The sequence below is a fragment of the Kogia breviceps genome, chromosome 17 (assembly GCF_026419965.1).
Source record: "Kogia breviceps isolate mKogBre1 chromosome 17, mKogBre1 haplotype 1, whole genome shotgun sequence".
NCBI lineage: Eukaryota > Metazoa > Chordata > Mammalia > Artiodactyla > Physeteridae > Kogia > Kogia breviceps.
The window spans coordinates 8,610,704-8,617,341 of NC_081326.1; positions in this window are offsets into that span (position 1 = coordinate 8,610,704).

Below are 6,638 nucleotides of genomic sequence, written 5' to 3' on the forward strand. Positions count from 1 at the left end.
ACCTAGATAGAATCAGAATCAGATAATTCAGAGGGAGTGCTCTGGAGTCCACACAGTGCACTGTTTTCCCCTGAAGCAGTTTTATCCTACATCACTTGGAATGATGTAAATTTATTTAAAATTTTTTAAAGTACTATTTATGGTGGAAAATTTTAAACAAAAAGAGACTACTAGTGAACACTAATGAACAGCCGCTGCAGCAATCAACGAGATTTTGCCAGTCTTGTTTTATCTGTCTCCTCTACTTTTATTTATTTATTTATATTTTTGGCTGCGTTGGGTCTTTGTTGCTGCACGCGGGCTTTCTCTAGTTGTGGCGAGCCGGGGCTGAGCAGCCTCAGTAGTTGTGGCGCACGGGCTTAGTTGCTCCGCGGCATGTGGGATCTTCCCGGACCAGGGCTCGAATCCGTGTGCCCTGCATTGGCAGGTGGGTTCTTAATCACTGCACCACCAAGGAAGCCCTCCTCTGCTTTTTAAATAAACTGTCACATTTTAAAGATTACCTACATTTTAAAGAATCATTTTCCTGGTAAATACTTAAATGTGCATTTTTTTTCTTTCTATTACTTTATCAAAATACCATTTTTCACACCTAAAAAAAATTGGCAACAATTCCCCAATATCATCTAATACCCTGTCTATATTCAAATTCCCCTGCTTGTCTCAAAAATACCCCTTTTAATCTATTCAAATTAGGGTACGCCTAAATGCACACACTGCATCTGGTTGGTTAGCCTAAGTGTAAAAAGTAGCTCTCCTCTTTTTTCTTTTTTAATTAAATACTTAGTTTGTTGGAGTAATCAGGTCAATATTCCTTAGGATTTACCACATTCTAGATGTGGTGGATTGCTTTTTTGTGGTATCTTTGAATTGTTCCTTTCCCCCCTGCATTTCTTCTGATAAGTGTTAGGTGAGTCGATGCGGGTTGTGAAAGAATTCACAGAAGTATTAACAAGGGAAGAAAAGAAAGTTTTTATTCACTTTCCGAGGGAGGAAAGGGGCCAGACGCACAGAGTGGCGTTGACCCCAAATGGTGGGGCTTTGAGTCTTTTATTGGGCTTCAAAGAGCAAGGTGCAGCAAGGAGGGGTGGTTCTCGTCTGTTCTGGTCCACAGCTGTATCTGCGCTGGCTGTGCTTCCACAGGATATGCTGAGGATCTGTAGCTTTTTGTCTTCAGTAATTTTCCAGTCCTTGGATGTCTGAAAGAGACTTGATAGTGGCCCTTGACAGGCGCTACTCTATTCTGAACAGTGTTAGATGGGTTTACAATAAGTAGACTTAGATGTTTGATTCGATTTAGGTAGTCTTACTCTGGTAAGACTATTTCATGAGGTGACTCTTCCTTGGATCTTTGCATCTTCTTTGCATAATATCTGTGTGATCCATTTGGTTTACAGTACTGATTGATTAGCTGGTTTAGATGCTGTCACCCCAATCCATCCATTTTAAAGTTTTCCATTTCCCTTTTACCCAGTGGTTTTGCATTTGCTGATGACAATCTTTGCTTAAGCCCATTACTTTATTAGGGATTGCAAAATGGTCATTTTCTATCTTACCATTCTCTCCTAATTTATTAGAATCTTTCTGTGAATAGGAACTTGCCCTTATCAACTATTTCGTTAACTTGAAATTTAGTTTTTATGGGAAAGGTTAGATAAACGCTTGATTGTTCTCTTTAACTGGTAGGCAGTATTTACTAAAGCTGAAAATATTCATGCCTTATGACCAGCAGTTTCACTTCTATGTATAAGCACATATATTCATATGTATAACATGGGTGCAACAAAATGTGTCTATATATGTAGAATACATATGTTCAACAAAAAGTACCATATGTTCAAAAAAAAATGTAAAAAAATGTCTGTAGGAGCTCTATTTGTTGTATCCCACGTTGGAAGCAATGAAACTGTGGACTTAAAAATGTATTCACAACCTAAAAGTTGAGAGTTATGTTTCATTTGGAGGGAATTTTTAGGACTTCAAGCCCAGGAGGCAGCATCTATCAAGTAACCCTGAGAAAACTCTCCGAGTAGACAAGGCGAGGAAGGGAGCCAGGTTATACAGAAGTTTTGCAACAAAGGGCAGGTCTTCGGGAACATCAGAAAATTATTGTAAATTAAAGAAAACCAGATATCCCAAGTTAAGGAATTTAGCGCTTTTCTCTGTATGGGAAGATGCAAGAGTCTGGGCTCACTGAAATCATTCCTTTGATGTGCATCTCAGCTCTCTGGGGTCAGTATCCTGTATTTTCACCTCCTGGGTTTCCTCAGGGCTCACCGTGGGGAGCAGCTGCAGTCTGATGGCTGCTAGATGGCAGGTCTTCTTTCCTTCCTGAGTTTACTCGGAGCTCACCGACTCACGTTGGAGGGCTGCAATCGCTGATGACTGTGACATCCTTCGCTTATTGATACGGCAGGAAATATGAACGAGAATGAACAAACCAACCCCACACAGCATGGATGCATCTCACAAACACAGGCAGAGTTAAAGAAGGCAGGCACAAAAGAGTTCATGCTGGATTGTTCCATCGATAACAAGCATAAAACCTGGCAGAGCTACTGTGTATTAGAAACCTGCATAGTGGGTCCCCTTGGGGGGCAGATGGTGATTGGACAGGCACAAAGGCACTCCCATTCTTGCTCATTTCTACTGGAGTGTCTTGGTTTCTAGGTGTCTTTAGTGAACAGAACCAGAAAGTGCAGAAAATGCATCATGAGTTCAGACCTATTTTTCCCAAACTTAAGATTGCCATGGTGTTACTGATCTTTGATTTTATATTTGTAACCCTGTTTTCTTACACTGGAAATCTTACCACTGATTGATATTGACATACTTATATACGTGTTAATCATATAATTTCCATGTAAAAGTTTAAAATTGGCAGTATCAATAATACTGTTAAAAATAAGATCACTGAATGCTGTTAAAGGTTGCTTTGTGGTCCTTTTTGTCCTTAGGATATGTCTGTGGGGAAATTACACTTTCCCGGATCGCTTAGTGTTTCTATAAAAAAGACCTAGACTCACAGAAACATCTTTACATGCCATGAGGGTTAGATTATGTAGCAGTGTGTCTAGTTAGCTGCTCTGACCTGAAAGGACAGGAAGACTTCTCCAATCTCCTGGAGAAAGCCAGATGACCGCATCTCAGCCCCTCGGTTCAGCCCCCACGGTGCCAGGAAGGCTGGAATGGCTATCCCACAATGAGGAGACAGCTCTAAATAGTAGAAGCTGAGAATCAAGGGGAGTAGATCTCTTTGGCTCCTGGGGAGATTTTATTTACGTACCAAAGGTCTGGAGGTCTAAGGAGGAGACCCTTTTAGGAGGGGCGGAGGACAACTGCCTTGTTCCTCCTTTCATGCAAAATTAAATCATTTTTCCTCAACACTCCTTAGTAGGGGGGTTTGGCTACTCGTGTAGGAAAATTATCCTTTAGTATTCATCAAGTTGCCCTGCGGTTAAGGACTGGGACAAGGGGAACCAACCCACGGAATTTATTGTAAATACTTAATAAGAACTCTGTTTCTGACCCAAAACACCTTGTGTGTACAGGATAAAATGAATAAAGATGAATATTAAAAACCCAACTATATCTTACTAGGGATATATTGTCAAAATACTTGCGTTTTAAATTCACTTAAGAGAAGCTTTTTTCTGTGGGGTTATGGGACCAATTCAATACAGGAGTTTATTTGTTCGCTCCTCCTATTTCCAAATAAGGTCGCGTGCTGAGTTCTGGGAAGGACGTGAATTTGGGGTGGACACTAAACCAGTAGCAAACCTGAGGGTGGTAATGACTTTGTTTTCCACCTCTTCACTGTGGTAAATAGTCCCTTTATTACACTATATCCTAAATTATCCAGTCTGAGTGTGCCACCTGTTTCTGGTCAGAACCCTGTCTGACCAACCCGTGTGGCATATGAAGATAATCAAGGCGTCTGGATCAAGTAAGAAAGCGGGAGAGTTTGCACAGCCCCGGGGGAAGATCTGGACCCCAGCTGCCTAAAGGCAAACCTGCTCCTGATTATCTTCACTGATAGGAACTTGGAGAGCCCTTTCTCTTAGGTCAATAGCACAATGTTTATTTGCTCCCGTCAAGAAAGCCCATCTTGGAACCTCAGCTATAACTGGCATCACCACCTGGTCACGTTTGTCATCATTCACAGTCACCTTCCAAGAACCATTTGGCTTTTGCTAACTGAACGAGCAAGTTCAATAGCCCCAATTTCTGCAGTTACCTGGGGATGTGGTCCTGCTTCTGGGTTACTACCTTGGAGATAAGACGGGAGATTGGCATTGGGGCTGGGTGGGGATAGAGTGCAAGGCGGTCCGTTTCGAGGGCTTCTTTTTGGCTCTTTCTACTCAAGTAGCACGTACTCCATGGGTCATGACCGATATGACCAGATACCAAATATGTTTATTCCCATTATCTGTTCTGGGAGTGAAGGAAATGACCATAGGATCAGTCTTCTATCCCACCAGATTCACTAAAATAAACTCAGGTCAAGACTTCATCTATCACTTATCTCCATAATCCTGATGCTGATGGAAACCACAGAGGTATTTTGGGGCTCTGGGGATTAGCTTCATAATATCTGGGAGCCCTTAGAAACTCAACGTGGTCCCTTTTCTCCATTGCTCTGTTACTCTGATAGAGAGCTTCAGGTCCCTTTGGGCTTGATCTGGGGGAAAGATTTGTATTATACACCTGTTGCAGAACAGGGAATGTCCTCAGAAGGACCTAGCTTCCCCCTCAATCAAGTATCCCCACATCTGTGGGCTGTGGACTGAGGGTGTAACCTGGGTACTTACCTGTCCATTTGTGAACCATGCAAACAATTCTGTAGCCACACGTTAAGGATCATATGGACAACTAAAAGCAAAAATTTGTTCCTCTTGTTTAGGAATATTATCCCTTATACTGGCGTCAGTCATTCATTTGAAAATTACATGTGCTAAAGCCTAGATGAAAGTTTATTTCTTTAAACAAGGACTTATACATCCTTACCGTCTGCCAAACAATATTCTAAGCTCTTTACAAACATTAACTCATTTAATTTTCACCACAATCCTATGAGGTAGGTTCTGTTACTCCCATGTCATAATTGAGGAAACCAGGGAACAGAGGAGTTAAGTAACTTGCCTAAAATCACACAGCTAGTAGTCAGTCCACTTAAGATTGTTTATGATTGAGTCCATACACTTAACCACCATGCTATTTTGCCTCAATTGTGCAATTATTTCTCACATGAATTTCAATTGTGGAAACCAGATTATCTTCATATAGAATTGACTGATTGGGTCAATGTAGCTGTCATGAGTAAAGATAAAACCATTGAGTAAATATTAACTATTACTAAGGTTTATCATTTTTCCAGATACTCTGCTCAGTGTTTTACATACCTTAACTTTAATTTCGCCACAGTGCTGCACTGTGGGTAATATTATCCCTATTTAGGAATGAGGAAATTGGGTCTCAAGAGGTTATTGCTGTGAAATCTAATGCCACTCAGCTCTTGAGTTCCGGGCAAGATGGACCCAACCCCATTCTTGCACTATGGATCTGCCTACCTGAGCCACTGGCATTTTAGGAACATGTGATCCTTTAGACCACTCTCTCCGGGACAAGGTATTTGACCTTGATTACATTGAAAGTCCAATAGCCAGAAATGAATCCTGGAATACATCTACTTACTCAGGTGCATGTCTTTGGCTTCTCTGGACTCACAGACCCCGAGCACACATTGCTTCCCATATTCAGTGATAACAGACAACACCGTCATTCCTCCGGTGAGGGAAAAGGACCTGGGCTTTGGAGTCAGAAAGCCAGAGTTGGACTCTGATTCTGTTTGTCACCAGACATGAGTCTGAGGAAGTGCCTGGCTCCTCTCTGAAAGGGGTTCCTTCGATGACCTCGTTGGGAGGTTGCAATGGTCAAGTCAAAGGAAATAATATACGTGAAAGTGTGTTGCAGTAACTACAGATGCAGGGTATCAAAAGCACATCCTTCTGTCTGTTCAAGATCTGTTCATGGTCAGACTCATTACGTAGATTCCATATATTTAATATATACTTATGTATATTATATGTCATTATTATTATGTTTTTTGCTTCAACATGCCAGAATGCTCACACACGTCCTTTGCTTTGTGACTCTGGCACTGAGTTCTAACTGAACTGATTACTCATTTAAATCAGCTAATTGTGTGTCTGCTACTTTGCTACCCACGTCGCCAGATGAATTTATCTCAGGCTCACATGTAGTCTCTCCTGATTACTGTCCTTGTGACCTTAAATACCGACACCTAATTCCAACCCAAGTCCCTGACCCTCATTTCATTCCTTCAGAGGCACACATTTTTCACCTCTGAAATTGGGATACATGTAAATGGCGTCCTACAATTGCTGTTGTCCAGGCCACGGTTGTGACACAGTAGATGCTGCTCGCACACCGCAAAAAGGCATGAAGTCTTGCAGAGGGGGGTGCACGACGTGGAAGCCATCTGAAGATAAAATAGTGGTGCAAACTTTTCTGCGTGTGGAAAAATATACATAAGAAAATATGTATCAGTTCAATCATTCATAAGTATACGATTAGGTGGCATTACATACACTCACAAGGTATTCACCACTACTTAT